The sequence below is a fragment of the Danio aesculapii genome, chromosome 23 (assembly GCF_903798145.1).
Source record: "Danio aesculapii chromosome 23, fDanAes4.1, whole genome shotgun sequence".
NCBI classification, from domain to species: Eukaryota; Metazoa; Chordata; class Actinopteri; order Cypriniformes; family Danionidae; genus Danio; species Danio aesculapii.
This window is the reverse complement of record NC_079457.1, coordinates 29,118,322-29,135,878: the sequence shown is the minus strand read 5'-3', so window position 1 is coordinate 29,135,878 and position 17,557 is coordinate 29,118,322. Positions and strand designations below refer to the sequence as shown.

At 35.0% G+C, this 17,557-nt stretch overlaps 1 protein-coding gene across 5 annotated transcripts in view; it reads right to left on the bottom strand.

Annotated features, from left to right (window-relative positions):
• The window catches only part of plxnb1a (plexin b1a), a 159,736-nt gene that overhangs the window by 129,319 nt on the left and 12,860 nt on the right, over positions 1-17,557 (bottom strand). The gene's annotated exons all lie outside the window — the stretch shown is intronic.

Below are 17,557 nucleotides of genomic sequence, written 5' to 3'. Positions count from 1 at the left end.
AAATGCTAAAAAATGACCATTACTGTAAACAAAGTATTTTGCGTAACTACTAAATAGATGATAGAGAATAACAGACCGCCTAGTTTTTTACGATTTGACTGATTTTGTGGTGGTAATTCCCAGAAATTTGCAGACAATTTTATATATAATTACTGTGATTTGCAGTGCATAACATGGCAAATCACAGATTTGGTTAAGTTGTTATGTAGTATTAATTTGCTGTTGTGCAAAGAACTGCATGAAAATAATCATTTATTTGTTGATAATATGTCCCTAATATGATAACATGTGATATGTGTAAATATCATTAGCACCTGACAACCCTCCCATTTTTCCCAGGATTCTCCCGTACTTTACAGTTTTATCCCGCTGTCATCCCGTAAAGGTATTTTCCCGGATTTTTTTTATCTTTCTGTGAAAAGCTGATCCTCCTATATGCAACCCATACCGCCGAACCACCAGAGGCCTTCCCTTGCTATTAAATGTGAATCTGTTCTGTGCTTTCATTTTATTTAGGCATGAAACCACTTTGAAATAAACATAAAAAAGGCGCGAATCATTTCCTTTTCATTACAGACGCCATTGCCCTTATGCAAGCCTCAAAACAGTCAGTTCATGTAATGACTGTCAGCTGATGCGCTCTATAGTGATAATAGTGATAAATAAATACCACTGTTTTCCAAGCGGATTCTGTACGCGATTTGATGCAGAGCTCAAGTAGACACTGGGTTTTGGGTGCGTGTTTGAACAGACATACACGTCACCATCTTAATAATGATGATAATAATAATAATAATAATAATAATAATAATAATAATAATAATAATAATAATAATAATGGCGGTTCATTCCGCTGTGGCGACCCCAGATTAAAAAAGGAACTAGGCTGAAAAGAAAATGAATGAATGAATGAATGAATGAATGAATGAATGAATGAATGAATGAATAATAACAACAACAACAACAACAACAGCTAGACATGTCGATCTTGTTGGGTTCTCTCTTAAACAACAAATTTAGTCTTAAATGAGCATAAAGAGTTAGGAAAGCAAATAAATGCTTTCATTATAGATCTGTGCATTTTTAAAGTGACACCTCTGTTATTTAATGTATACAGAATGTTCAAATTATACAATGAAGAAAAGATTAATGAGATTTGATAACTTGGTTCAATTTCTTTATAATAGCTAATCATTTTAATGAGCTAAACTGTTTGCTAATTTATTTGCAGCTTTTTCTAACGTATATTAATTATTATATCCTTTGTAAATAATAATAAAAATGTATTACTGACCGTTTCAGCAGTTTATTTACAATGAAACAGCTCCAGATGAACATATTTAGGTATTTTTAGGGGGGGGGGGGGGGGGGGTATCCCTTATTTTCACATCCCAATGTTAACAGGTATGATCATTAGTGTGAAAAGGAATAAAAGTGGTCATCATACTGCCCTATATTTACCTATAGAAACTGCAGTCTATAAGTGTACTGTATGTACTATTTTGCCATTTCATCAAAATGTAGGGCAAAGCACATATTTTGGGCCTCTGTTGATATTGTCATATAACACAGCTCTACTTTAACAAAAAACTTCTTAGACAATCCACAGTCTTACTGAATTGTAACTGTAACACACAAACAGTGTAGAGATATCGCTGCTGTGGCTGAAGATAACATGCTTCCCAGTGGTCAAAACATGCTTTTCAGCGACTTTCTCTTTACTGACCAAAAGCTGGAACAAACAACATCCCGAGTCCTCAGCCAACTTCTCCACTTAATTACAAGGCTCAGCAGTTTAGACCATGAAAATCCTTCTCCTTGCTTTATTTTTCCCTCTTCCACCATAACACTAAAGTCAGTGAGTGGATCTTTCAGGGAAGGGTTCACTTCTCATGGTCCAGCAAAAGCCAGGCAGTAAACACAATAATTTAAAGGCACTCTTCTGCTTGAGTGTGATCATCGGGATGGAGAAGGCCTTGACTTCTCTGTGTAGGAGGATGGAGAAAAAACAACTCTTTGCATACACGTAATGACATTTGGTGTGTCTATATGTAAAGGGCTTGTGTAATTAATTCTGGTAGGGAAACACTGAGTTGATTACTGACTAATGAGATCACTCACTAACTGTGTGCTAAATAGATGCTATTGATTATTGCTCGACTACTGTAGTTGTACAATACAGACCATGCTTATTCCTGGAATTGGGATGTGATTTTGTGAGTCTGATTGCTAGGTGATGACGCAAAATGTTGGTTTAAATGGGGTCTGAAAGGGTTGTCCACTTTTGACAACTTCAAGATGTAGTTGTAAACACTGGAATAAATTTAAATAAATGGTTATTTTTAATAATAGGTTCTCCGTAGTGTATGTGTGCGTAGCTGAGAGTGTATGGGTGTTTTCCAGTGATGGGTTGCGGTTAGAAGGGCATCCGCTGTGTAAAAACATATGCTGGATAAGTTGGTGGTTCATTCTGCTGTGGCAACCCCTGATAAATAAAGTGACTAAGCTGAAAGGAAAATGAATGAATGAATGAAAATACAGGTGCAAATAGCTTCAGGGAGTCTATTTAAAAATAAAATAAAATAAAATAAAATAAAATAAAATAAAATAAAATAAAATAAAATAAAATAAAATAAAATAAAATAAAATAAAATAAAATAAAATAAAATAAAATAAAATAAAATACAGGTGCAAATAGCTTTACGGAGTGTATTTTAAAAAATAAAATAAAATAGAATAAAATAAAATAAAATATAATTAAATAAATAAAATAAAATAAAATAAAATTTTAAAATCTAAATAAAATAAAATAAAACAAAATTGAATAAAATAAAATAAAATAACATAAAATAAAACACAGGTGCAAATAACTTCAGGAAGTCTATTATAAAATCAAAAAAATAAATAAAATAAAATAAAAAAAATAAATAAAAAATAAAAGACTACATCTAAAAATCATAAAATATATATTTTTAATTCTATATGTATATTTAATTCGCATAAGTGCTGAAACACTCAAACAATGCATGTGCAATTTATGTATAATGAAAGCAAAAATAATTAATGTACATATGTGGGCAGTTAAAAAAGAGCCACAAAAAATGATTGAAAAAGGTCAAGTGTAAGCTTAACTTTCATGTGAAAGTTTAAAACATGTTAACTGGTGACTGTTATAAAGTGATGGAACCGGTATATATATTTTTTCATTTAACAGATGCAATTAATCAATTGAATAGTTGTGATTTATTCATAATTATTACAGAATTCAATGATTACAAGTCCTGCCAAAATGTATCTATTTTTAAATCCTAAATGTTTAGATGAATTTATGAATCACAAAATAATAATGTACAGAATGAATATGGATATTAATTTGTAGATTTTATTTGAAAGCGTTATTTAATTTTTAGCGCCTTTAAGATTTAGATAACAGCAAAAACGTGTGAACAAAATGTAAATTAAATGTATAAACTAAAATGTAAAAACAAGTGAAACAAATTTTATCAAAATTAGATAACACAAGCTATATCCACCGGTAGCTGATAAGGTAGTAACATACTGTATTTCACATTCCTAGTACACATTTTTGTACCATGTTTATAATTCCTTAAGTAGTAAATGACCCCTAATAAACAAGATTTGTATGACAAAGATAATACACTGAGAAGATAAATAGACAAACGGCCTTGACTACTGTTATTGTTAGCAGGACACGGAATGTAAGTTAAATTAGATTACAATATTTTGACAAGGTTTATTTAAAACAGATAATCTCTCACACTCACGAGCAGACATCCCAGAAAATGATACTGCCTGCAAATCAAATGAAAAAGTACATAACCATGATACAAGCATGATGACAGAGCACAGAAATCCAGTCTAATTGTATCAGCAGAACAGTGCTGTCACTATCCCATAATAATGACACATTGCAGATTCATGGAGACCCAGGGAAATGCTTACAAAACCCGCTTTATGCCTCTTGCCCTCAAGGCACAGGCCTGGCACAGGAATGCATCATTTCATCATTTATGAGCATGTTTAGCTTAATTTCTTGTCAGGAAATCCATTAACTTTTTCACCCGTCTGTGTGGGATGCAACTAATTCAGCAATAAAACCGAAACAGTAACACCCTAAAGACAGGGAACGAAGCTTCGGCCAAGGCTGACACATGCCAAGCGTTAGCAACATGATAGCAAGATATTAATTTGTTTTTTAATCTGTTTCAATTAGAGCTGTCTAAAGATTAATCATGATTAATTGCATGCAAATTAAAAGCTTGCATTTACATAATATATTTATATGTGTACTGTGCATATTTATTTTGTATACAGTGGGGGAAATAAGTATTAAACAAATAAAACATATTACTAAAGGTGCCATTGACTTGAAATTTTCACCAGATGTTGACAACAACCAAAGAAATACATACAGTCAGGTCCATAAATATTTGGACATTGACACAATTGTAACGTTTTTTGCTCTATACACCAACACAACTGAAATGAAACGAACAAGATGTGCTTTAACTGCAGACTGTCAGCTTTAATTTGAGGGTATTTCCAATCCAAAATCAGGTGAACTCTGTAGAAATTACAACAGTTTGTATATGTGCCTCCCACTTGTTATAAGACTACCAGTAATTTGACAGAATAATAATCATAAATCAAACTTTCACTATTTAATACTTGGTTGCAAATCCTTTTCAGTCATTTACAGCCTGAAGTCTGAAACGCATAGACATGAACAGATGCTGGGTTTCATCCCTGGTGGTGCTCTGCCAGGCCTCTACTGCAACTGTCTTCAGTTCCTGCTTGTTCTTGGGGTATTTTCCCTTCAGTTTTTTCTTCAGCGAGTGAAATGCATGCTCAATCTGATTCAGATCAGGTGATTGACTTGGCCACTGCATAACATTCCACTTTTTTCCCTTCAAAAACTCTTGCTTCTGCAGTATGCTTTGGGTCATTCTCCATCTGTGAAGACTGTGAAGCACCGTCCAATGAGTTCTGAAGAATATGGCTTAATATGAGCAGAAATTATTGCCTGAAACACTTCAGAATTCATTCTGCTGCTTTTGTCAGCAGTCACATAATCAATAAACACAAGAGAACCAGTTCCATTGACAGCCATACATGCCCACGCCATGTCACTACCACCACCATGCTTCACTGCTTTGGATCAAGAGCAGTTCCTTTCTTTCTCCAAACTCTTCTCTTCCCATCACTCTGGTACAAGTTGATCTTGATCTCATCTGTCTATAGGATGTTGTTCCAGCACTGTGAATGCTTTTTTAGAACTCTATTCTGGCCTTCCTGTTTTTGAGACTCACCAATGGTTTACATCTTGTAATGAAACCTCTGTTTTCACTCTGGTGTTGTCTTCTCTTGATTGTTGACTCTGACACACATATACCCACCTTCTGGAGAGTGTTCTTGATCTGGCCAACTGCTGTGAAGGGTGTTTTCTACACCAGGGAAAGAATTCTTTGGTCATTCACCACAATTGTTTCTGTGGTCTTCCATGTATTTTGGTGTTGCTGAGCTCACTGGTGCGTTCTTTCTTTTTAAGAATGTTCCAAACGGTTGTTTTGGCCATCCGTAATGTTTTTGCTATCTCTCTAAAGGGTTTGTTTTGTTTTTTCAGTCTAATGATGGCTTGCTTGACTGATAGTGACAGCTCTTTGGATCTCATCTTGAGAGTTGACAGTAATAGATTCCAAATACAAATAGCACACTTTAAATGAACTCATGAACTTTAATATGCTCATTGTACTTGGGATAATGAGGGAATAACACACCTGGCCATGGAACAGTTTAGAAGCCAATTGTCCAATTACTTTTGGACCCTTAACAAGTGGGAGGCACATATGCAAACTGTTGTAATTTCTTTCATCTCCAATTAATTGTTTTGGTGTATAGAGCCAAAAATGTTTGAATTGTGTCAATGTCCAAATATTTATGGACCTAAGTGTATATGAAAAGAAAACAAATCTAATTAGTTTACAAATTAAGTTATGCGTGATAAAATGAAATGACACATTGAAAAAGTATTGAACACATGAAGAAAGGGAGCTGTAGAAAGAAATGGAAAGCTCAAACAGCAGCTGAAATCTCTCAGTGGTTCTTCAAAAACCCTCTGCCCTTTGTCGTTGTAAAGTAATATGAGCTGCTTCATTCCAGCATCTACATTAGCAGGATGATGAAGATGAAACCAGGGGGGACATTTTAGCAAGACATTGATACAAAACAAAACCAAGGAAACTCTCATATACTTTCAGAAAACGAAAATCAAGCTGTAAAGTAGCCCTGCCAATCACCTGACTTGAATCCAATAGAAAATGCAAATGAGTTTGAATGTGAATGTGAGTGTGTATGGGTGTTTCCCAGTACTGGGTTGCAGCTGAAAGGGCATCTGCTGCGTAAAACATATGCTGGAATAGTTGGTGGTTCATTGCACCGTGGCAACCCCTGATAAATAAGGACTAAGCTGAAGGAAAATGAACGACTGAATAAATATCTAAATGTAAATCTTTTTGTTTTGTATTTCATCTGTTCTATTTATGTAAACGCAGCATATTTTTGTTTAAACTTTATTTTAGATGCTATTATAATCAGCACTAGATTTAATATCAAACAAATAACATAACATATAAATATTATAAAAAATAAATGAGACAAATAATTTGTTTTAAAGCAACCAAACTTTTACTCATGAAGGCAGAGATTAGAGGACTCTTTCAATAAAAACAGAATCAAATCAGAAACATGCTGGAGGCTTTTTAAAGTATTTTGCCCTGTGATTTTGACGTTGAGCACAGCGTTTGAGATAAGACAAGTGCTGGAACATCCACTCAGCAAAAATGACTTTGAACCGACTCCTAATCCAAGAAAACATTCCCCTCGTTCAGCAGTAAATTCAGCTGTGTGGATACTGAAAGTTGTTACATAAGCAAACCTTGGTAAAACAAGCAGCCATGGCCATGATCAAATGCAGCGGGAGTTTATTTTTCTGTGCTTACTGGTGAAATTACTTTCAGCCAATCAATGTGCAAAATACAGAGCAGCTATTCTGAGCAGCTAGTCTCAGATTTTCAGATTATCAAGGAACACTCCACTTTTTAAAAATATGCTCATTTTTCAACTCTCCTGGAGTTAAACAATAGACATTTACCATTTTTGTATCCATTTAGGTGATCTCTGCATCTAGGAGCACTTTTATCTTAGCTTAGCATACTGTAGATCATTGACTGATGAATAAATATGAGGAAGAAAGTGTCTATTGCCATTCCATGGTGCATTTCACTTAAAGGAATAGTTCACTCGAAAATGACCTCATATACCCAATAATATACCTGATAAGTGCGAATAGTCATGTATCAAGCGTTTAGGCTACATAGTGTGGGTGGAGATTGTTTTTCTAAAACAAGTCTGGACGCTGAGCATTTTTATTCTACAGCATTGTTGTAAACAGGGCTTGAAACTAACTTTTTTGATCACCAACCACTGTCACTAGTAGTTTTCCAACACTCACCATTTTCACTAGCCACAATTTTAAATGCATAAATTTGACTTTGACATGCTAAAATTACTTAATTTAGATTAAGATTTAGATTTGTTATTTCCACATGCCTCCTCATCAGTGGTGTCAAGTAACAAATGACAAATACTCAAATTACTGTTATTAAGTATTTCTCAGGAATTGTAATTTACTAAGTAGTTTTAAAAATGTGCACTTTTACTTACCCTTGAGAACATTTTCAGTGCTGTATTGGTACTTTCCCACTACTTTCCTTTAACTTGCAATCACTACTTTATTTTGTCTTGTCTATGGGGATTAGAAAAATCAGTCCTATGGTTCCTGTCCAATCAAATTGCACATAGAAGGTAAATTGTCTCATACTGAACAACCTCAAGACATGGGCGATTGATAAATGCAGCAAACTGTTTAAAAGCATTAATAGTGTCCAAGGCGATGTCCAAAATCTTTACACGTATTGACCCACAGACAGTTTAGATGCATGTCACTGATGAGAAGATGAAGGATGTTTACTGTCTGATGAGACATCAACATGACATCAGATTGACGTTGTGTCCCAGCATCGTGGGGACATTGCGTTTTGTTTGGAAATGAAAATTGGTTTGACGTCAGGCCGACGTTAATGTCCATCGTTCAACCTAAAACCAACCAAATATCAACATCTAATGATGTTACAGCTTGATGTTGTGTGGACATCACCACTATGACGTCTATCAGATGTTGGATTTTGTTTTGCTTCCCTGATGAATAAATGTCAGTATTTGACGTCAATATGACGTTGGTTTAAGATGTTGGCACGACGTTGTATTTTGGTCACTTTCTAACACAACCTAAAATCAACCAAATATCAACATCATTTGACGTCGTTATTGGATATCAAAATATGATTGTCCTTAAACGCTGGCTGGACATTGAATTTTGCTCACCTGACATCACAACCTAAATCTAACCTAATTTTAACATCTTATGATGTTGTGTGCCTGCTAGGCAATAACTAAATGCACTACAGAATTTTACGTTTACACACATCCACAAATTAGATGTTAATGCATCAGCTTTTCACAGCGTAATACTCACTACTCACTACTCTAGAGTACTTTTGAAAGGGCTACTCTTTACTCATACTTTAAGTAATATTTACAACAGATACTTTTACTCTACTTGCACTACATTTTTAGGCAAGTAATGCTACTTTTACTTGAGTACAATTTTTCAGTACTGTTTCCACCACTGCTCCTCATTCATTTCACTTTTTTTTGTGTTGTGTATAATCTTGATCAATGAGCATGAGCAAATGGGTTGTGATTTCATAGTGTCACATTGCAATTATATTTTATTTCACATACCATTTGAGGGCTCAACACTAAGGATTTCCCAAATTTTTACCAAAAATCAAAGTAAATAATTCTTAGCCCAAATAACTGTAAGCAAAAGAGAGCAGGTGAAAAACATATCGTGTGTGATAATGAAAGGATGATCACCTGAAAGGTTAAAGCGAAAGCAACCTGCTGCTTACAAAAAGACCTTTAAAACTCTAGAGCTCTTGAAGGCAGCAGGACTGTGGGTGCACGAGCGTCGTTTTTTTGTCTAATCAATTAAAAAGAGAGCCAATCGCACTAGTTACATTTCCAGGCATGGATGCTTTGCACAAGTAACTGTTTCTTTTTGAAACTTAAACATCACATCACCTGAAATCAGCCTTGACATTGATGTTGCCAGTGCGTCAGGATCACCTGTGTCTCACCGTGCGCATGATCGTCCTCGCATTCGTTGTTATTGATTTCTTTTGCTCACACGAACATAGTTATATTGTCATCTCTCACGATGGTTCCCCGTTGGGCAATCCTTGATGTTGAACTCTGCTTTTTAAGAAAACTACAATTTAATAATCTTCAACCAGCCAAAGTGGCCAGGGAGTGAATATTTAACCAGCCACAGCTGAAATCTACCCGCATTTGGTGGGTTGCTGGGTATTAATGTCAAGCCCTGATTGTAAACCTAAAATACAATTGTGTACAATGCACATTAAAGAACACATGAAATCAAGATTATGATTTTGTTAGCTCACATTGCTAGTTCTGTGGTGAACAATTCATCAGTGCATGTCAGTAAGAAATAAAAAAATAGTTTGCCTTTGCCCATAGTGTATGAGTGTGTGTGTGAATGAGTGTGTATGGGTGTTTTCCAGTACTTGGTTGTGGCTGGAAGGGCATCAGCTGCGTAAAACATATGCCAGAATAGTTGTCGGTTCATTCCGTTGTGGCAACCTCTGATAAATCACAGACTAAGCTGAAGGAAAATGAATGAATGAATAAATAAATGAATGAATGAATGAAGTTATATCTGCACATTTATACAAATTATGGCGAAACATTATATCTTTTCAACATTGATATCTCAATGTACGGATCTGCAATGTCAATTTGGGATTATAATTAGCCATGAACCACAGTTCAGTACACCGTTTAAGGAGTCACTGTGAATCATAAACTAATAGTGTGAAAGATTTTAATAGTATTTGTTTTAAGGTCTGTGACTGTAAGGTTTAGAGCAAATTTAAAGCATTTGGGCAGAAGAAATTATAGCTTTTTTTCACTTTCACAAAGACTAATTGTGTTTTATTGCTTATAAAATGAAGACTATTCAGTGTTATTTTAGATTTGATAATTAAATTTCTGTACCTCAACATTATTAGATTCCATAAAATCCATAAAGAGCTATTATATCGTTTTCATCTTTGCTAATTTGCTAATTTTTTTCATATTTGAATATTTTATGGAGATGCACTTCCTTACAAATTCATCCCAATCCACATAAAATGTGTTCTTTCCAAACAGTTACTTAAGTCATATTGTGAAATTACAGTGCTTAGCATAATTGAGTACACCCCATTTTCATTCATCCATTCATTTTCTTTTTGGCTTAGTCCCTTTATTAATCAGGGGTTGCCACAGCGGAATAAACCGCCAACTTATCCAGCATATTTTTTACACAGCGGGTGCCCTTCCAGCTGCAACCCATCACTGGGAAACACCTATACACTCTCATACACTACGGACAATTTTTGCTTAGCCAATTCACCAGTACTGCATGTCTATGGACTTGTGGGGGAAACTGGAGCACCCGGAGGAGACCCACGCAAACACGGGGAGAAGATGCAAACTCCACACTGAAATGCCAACTGACCTAGCCGAGGCTTGAACCAGCGACCTTCTTGCAGTAAGGCGACAGCATTAACTACTGCGCCACAGCATTACCTACTGTCTCCTACACCCCATTTTGAAATTAATGTTAGTATCAATTTTGTCAGTGAATGTAGGCAATGTATTTCAGTGCGTTTAAACAAAACAGATTTATTAAACAGATATATTTATTAAAATAATATTTTAGTCACCAAACATATTTAGAAAATAAAAGATAATACAATTAAATTCAGGCAAAAATATTGAAAAAAAAATTACAACCTACAAAATTTAAACAAAATTTTTCCTTTTTTTGCTTCTCTTGATTTTTTCCTCTTTTTTAAAGTTGTATTTAATATTTTTCATATAAATTTGGGTGTACTAGTTTTTGGGCCGTTATTGTAAGTTATTTTGTGAGATAAGCTCCAAATTTGGCTTCAATACTGACTAATCTACACACAAATATAATATTGTATAGCTTCTTATTAAAAATATGAATTTAAAAGAGAGATTTGTGAGGGGTGTACTTATATATGCAGAGCACTTATTTATGCTGAGTGTACTTATATATGCTGAGATAGATTCATAAGGGGTGTACTTATATATGCTTAATATATCACAGGAATACAAAATATCACAATGTCAGTTTTCTTCCAATATCGTGCAGCACTATTTCAAAAATCAAGACAAAAAAAAAATTAGCTTTCAACTGTTTCACTATTCGTGAGTCACAACAGTCCCCACATGCCTTCAATACTCTGTCCTCAGCTATGTAAAGCACAGATGAAGTGGCAGTTATAAATTGATCGGTTGATCAAACAGCATTATTTCCAGAGCCAATGGGATTAAGAGGATTACGGAGCAGGCATCACTGGAGAAGGAGGGGTGTGTTGAGTCAGACCGGCTTCCCACCATCCCTCTCTCTTCCCCCCACAACCCCCCACACTCTTCATTATCCCGATCATTTGAGATTTGGGCAAGGAAAGGGGGTGATTCAGCACTGAGAGGTGTAATCCCGCTTTCTCTCTGAGGGTGCGATTGAAGAGAGGGGGCAGATGCTTGGGATCGACACTTGAAAGGGAGCTCGTTACTCGTGCAATGGTTTGGCCTCATTGATTTTAGCCAGTGCATAGATCTTTTACAGCTTCCTGACAAATAAGGTTAGCCCAGCCAGCTTGCATTACTGTACAGCGGTGCCTGCAAGTGGAACTGAGTGCAAACTAACCACATTTAAAGCCATTATATGAGCGTGTTAAATAGCACCACTATTTCCTTACGAGTAATTCACTCATGCATGTGGAATAATGACAATTTCCACTTTTGCATGCATTTTCAGAACATTCAGAACATTCCCAAACCTAATTGCTTGCGAAAACAGATCATCATAGACTCTACTAGTTGAATCTGCACATTTTCGTACTCCTCAATTACACCCTTATTTGAATAGCTTCACATTATTGCTATTTTAAATGTTCCTCTTTTTTGTTTAATACTCTCATTTCCTCTTTACGTACACTTCACATCGTCTTATTTCTGAAAGATGTATGCTTTCTAAATTTCTTTATTTCTAAATTCTGAGAATCTGCTCTTATCAGATTGGTTAAATGGCCCAGGAAACTAAACACCTATTACCATATAGGTTTTTTTCAATCACGTGGATCTTGTGACGCGCGAAATTCAGATGGAATGCAGGAAGTAATAAAAAACTGAATGGGAGACATAAAGGAAAGATTGTATTTTTGTGATTTATACCATATTTCAAAGGAGATAGAAATAGAAAATAACCACATATGTTGGGCATGATCCTTATATCATGAAGAGGGCCGAGTTTTCTACTTAACTAAAATATATTTGCCTGCCATCGATGCGGTAGATACTGTATAAGCTATTACGTTACATGAAAAAATAAATACTATAGTGTCAGGAAGCATACTATAGATAATTACTTGAATTAAACTGTCTTAGTTATACACCATCACAATGCACCACAGTTTACACTAACATTACAGTATTTATTGCAGTTTATCTGTTTTCTATGCTACAGTATTCGGTAGCATTCATTAACAAAGAGTTGTACACATTATACACTTTACTATGTGCTTCAAAAACATGTTTATTATAAAATACTATAGTACTTATTGCCCATGCAGATCTTCCAGACATAACAAATGAAAGCATACAAAAGCATGGACGCATAGTCTACATTATTATTTATGTAATTTATGTTATCTTTTTGTAAGGGGGGAAAGTGCTCCACAACAATAACCATCTAGTTTTGTCGCAAGGCTTGCATTTCTTTTTTAGTTTGGTCGATGAACTTACCATCAACAAACATTTGCTGCGCATGTAGTGTAGATGTTAACATTACGGCTGTTTATTCGACCAAAACGCCAGTAAAGACTTGGATTATTGCAAAACAAGACAGAGATTTCATTGCAGCGATTACATAGCAGGGTACGTCATTTACATTCTCCTGGATTTTGTATTAGTGTGGTGGTGTTTGTATCTGATTTTTATATAACATATTAACACATTTATACACATAATTAGGCCTGTATACAATCTTTATTAGTGTTGTCAAATGAATTATCACGTTCAAAAAAAGTTTGTACACATGGATGTATTGAAAGAATGTTTATTACATGCTGCATTTTCTTCAGTTTTTCAGCCAGTTTCTTTCCACTCTTCATGAGCAAAAACTTTTGGAAATCTGTTCCAAGATGTTCTGCATTTCTTATTTTGCCCGATTTAAACAATTTTAAACAACACAAAACATAAAGATTTTGACGTTTTGATAGTGATTCCTATGTAGAAGAATCACTTCCTGCCCTCCATCTGAGTCTCGCGCGTCATCAATGACGTCATGTGAAAACAACCTATTGGACATTCAGCATCAAGCCTTCCAAAATCCTCAGCAATTGTCCCAACTGCAATACAATAACAACGGCCTCAATTTTACCATATCAATTTACTAATTCAGTCTAGTAATAAAGCGTCAGTAGAACTAATTGATCCACAAATAACAAGCTACAACTACAGCAGGACATACACCATGGATGTTATAGTCATAAGAATTAACAAAAATGGTCAGTGCCAGTAGCCTCATGGTTAGCACGTCAACATATAGCCGTAAGGTAGTTGTGGTGGCCTAAGTTTGATTCCCAGCGTGAAGTCCTTTGCCGAACCTGCTCCTCTCACCATCCCATGCTGACCTGTCTCTCTACTGTTCTGTCAATAATGTATTATATATAAGAATACAAAAATGCCACTAAAATGGAAAATATATATATAATTGGGCAAAAAAATACCCCTTTACAATGTAATTAATTGTAAAAAGAAAAAGAAAAGGGTCCGTTTTTAGCATCGCATACAGATACAGTTTTGTTTACTTGTTGAAACACAGAGGATTATATCCAATGACACATTTATTTTGAGCTAATGGATCCAATGGCCAATCACGCACTTTTAAATTAGTCATCATGTCATCAAAGTCTGCACCAAAGGGCAGATACAACTTGGATTCAATTAGGAGATTAATTTCATAGTTTCAGTAACTACAATGTTGGTAAATAAAATCCTGGTTAAAGCTGAATCAAATTAACCTAATGAGTTCATTGAACTTATGTTATGTTAAACTGACTTAAAACAGCTTGCGTAACTTACTAAATTAAATCAGAACATGATTAACTTAGTTTAATCAGTTACAATGAACTAAAAGCATATGCTGTCATGACTAATTGATAAATTTTTTTTTTTACAGTTTTTGAGTTGTTTAAATTAGTTTAGATGTTTTGTCTCAATAATAAACACTCCTTCTCAGTAAAATGTGGTCAACACGAAACCACTACTATTTTTTGAGGGTGAAAGCATATGATTTTTGCAGGCAGCCAGTGCTTGGCATAAGGCAAATCGGTTAAAGATCAGTTATAGAAGTGAAACTGAAATTGCTGCCAGTTTCAGCAGTTTTGCATGTGCCGCTTCTTTCTTTTAGGAGACAACAGCTTTGTCATGCATTCTGATCTTTCAAATTCTGCAGACCTTTTACATTTTACACACAGTGACCTCAAACACTGCATAAAAGATATTATTCAGAAAACCATAACGGGGCACCTTAAATAAGAGCTACTATTGAATGTTAAATAACATGTAATTATTTAATTATAAAAACTTTCATTTCAAATCTGTTGTTTGAGTAAAACATGATTATGTTGCAACACTACAACACACGTTCATCATCATGATGCTTTATTTTGTGTAATGTTATATGTATGTGTAATGAAGGTTAAGTATGTTATTTCAATGCATTTGCACTGTCTAATGTAATATGAATGTTTGCCACCAACATTTATATTACATGTTTTTCAATTAGAATTTAAATATCTGCCTTAATTTCTGTTTATATTAATTGAGGTAAAATGATGGCTTGATGCATCCTCAGAAATAAAAAAACAAATGCTGTCACTGGTGCATGTTTGGACCTAAAGATTCCACATTCTAACATTAATAATACATACAGTATTATAGACTATATGGTTCACATTAGAAATACAAAAGTGTACATTTTAAAAAGCTACTAGACCAAGGGGGCCAAACTCAATCCTGGAGGGCCGGTGTTTGGCAGATTTTAGCTCCAACTTACCTCAACACACCTGCACGGATGTTTCTAAAAGCCTAGTAAGAGCTTGATTAGTTAGCCCAGGTGTGTCTGATTGGGCTTGAAACTAAACTTTGCAGTACACTAGCCCTACAGGACCAGTTTGGGCACCCCTGTATTAGGCCATTATTTTTTGAGAGTGTTGGCCTTATATCAAAGGAATGAGATAATCTGAAATTTTTATGACATGCTAAAGTTTATGTTGTGAAATGCCACGTGGTGTGACTCTAGGAAAATTATAATCAAACACTTCATTACACTGGCTGTTTAGTTAAGCAGGTCAGCTTTTGGCTCAACCAATGACACACATTAGAGACAGATCTATCTGTTTGTCTGAACATTGAAGACAGAGAAGTGTTTGGGAAAGTAGTGTTTCTACTATCATTTACTTTCCTTCGGCTTAGCCCTTTATTTATCAGGGATCACCACAGCCGAAAGAACCGCCAACTATTCTGGGATATGTTTTGCACAGTGGATGCCCTTCCAACCACAACCCAGAACTGGGAATGTTTCTGCGATCACTCTAAAACTGACCTAAAACTTGATTTTTACCTACACTCAAAATATGACTTTAAACTACTTAGAGTTTAAACTATTTATTTAAATGAGTTAAAATAACAAAATTCTTAAGTAGGGCTGGGAAATTAATCGAAAAGTAATCGAAATCGACATTCAGAACCTATAATCGATATAATTTTTCCAAGACGATTTTTTCAATTACGTGCTGAGCTGGCATCGTGATCCTCCACCCTACCCCCCGTCGCAGCCGCAAACCGCTCGCAAAAAATATACACTTAGGCCCCGTTTACACTAATACATCTAGAACGAAAACGTTTCATGTCCACACTGGCGTTTCATCTAGCATTTCTGAAAACCCCTCCTTCCACACTATACTGCTGAAAATGCATATCACGTGACCACACACACACAAACACACACACTCTGTCATGCTGCAGCATATGTGTGCATCTGAGCTCCAGCAGTCAGCGGGTGCTTTGAGCACAAAACCCCAGAGAGCAGTGCACATCGGACAGTTTATCAAGGATGTACCGCGTCTCATAGTTGTTAACTGTGATACTTAATTAATCTTGTGTCTATCGACTCTTGAAAAGTCTTAATGACTTTTGAATCTATCAGGTCACATGTCACAGCATCAGTACACTGCTTCAGTCTTTCGCTTTCACGCTTGTACTTAGTAATTTTAGCGACAGATCACTCTGCCTATTCATGCCAGTTCCGTAGAAAAAGTGATTGACAGGTGGTAATTCGTGTGTAACTTATCTTTGTTTATTTATAATTTTTTTTATAGGCAAAACAAAGACCATATGGTTCAGGTAGTTGAAACGGTATAGGCTACAAATAATTAATTCCTTATGAATTAATTAATCATTCACAAATAATGAATTCACCGCCGCCTACGATGACGATGCCATCATTCATCGCGAAGTTTCACATTAGACTTCATACGATGCCAAATTGGTTGGCATCGCCCAACCCTAGTCAGCATATTTACTGTACAAAACTTGTCAGTAAACTATGAGGGGAAAAAAATAAATAAATAAACAAAATAATCGTTTATTAATCGTAATCAAGTTAAAAATAATCAATCAACCGAGATTTTAATTTTGAGCCAAATCGCCCAGACCTAAGTTTTTTTGGGAACAACTTAATTGTTTTATGTTCAATCCACTTAAATTTGTAAAAATGATTAAGTTAACTTAATTGATCTGTGTTGAGACAACATGAAGAAATTGTGTGGAACCCAGCATTTTTACAGTCTATATTTGATTCTGCCCTAAGAATATTTTTAACTCAGAAAATATGACCATATTATACATGTCACACTTTGTATATGTCAAACCACAACTTCAAATGTAGAGATCTTTCCTTTCAGTAAGACATGCAATTACAATAATGGGGTGAAGCTAGAAGCACAGATGGACTAGCTGTTACCATCTGCACTGAGGTCTGTGAGCAATTAACTAACTAGCAGAGGTATACAGATAATGAACAATGCCACTGATGCATGACATCCAGTCAAATCTAAACCATAACAACAACTTTCTGCATGCATTTTGACTCTAGATGTACAAATTACACCCTAAATGACTAAAAATACCTAAATAACATGTTAATTAAACAAAAACATAACATTAATGACCCCATAATAGTATAATTCAACAA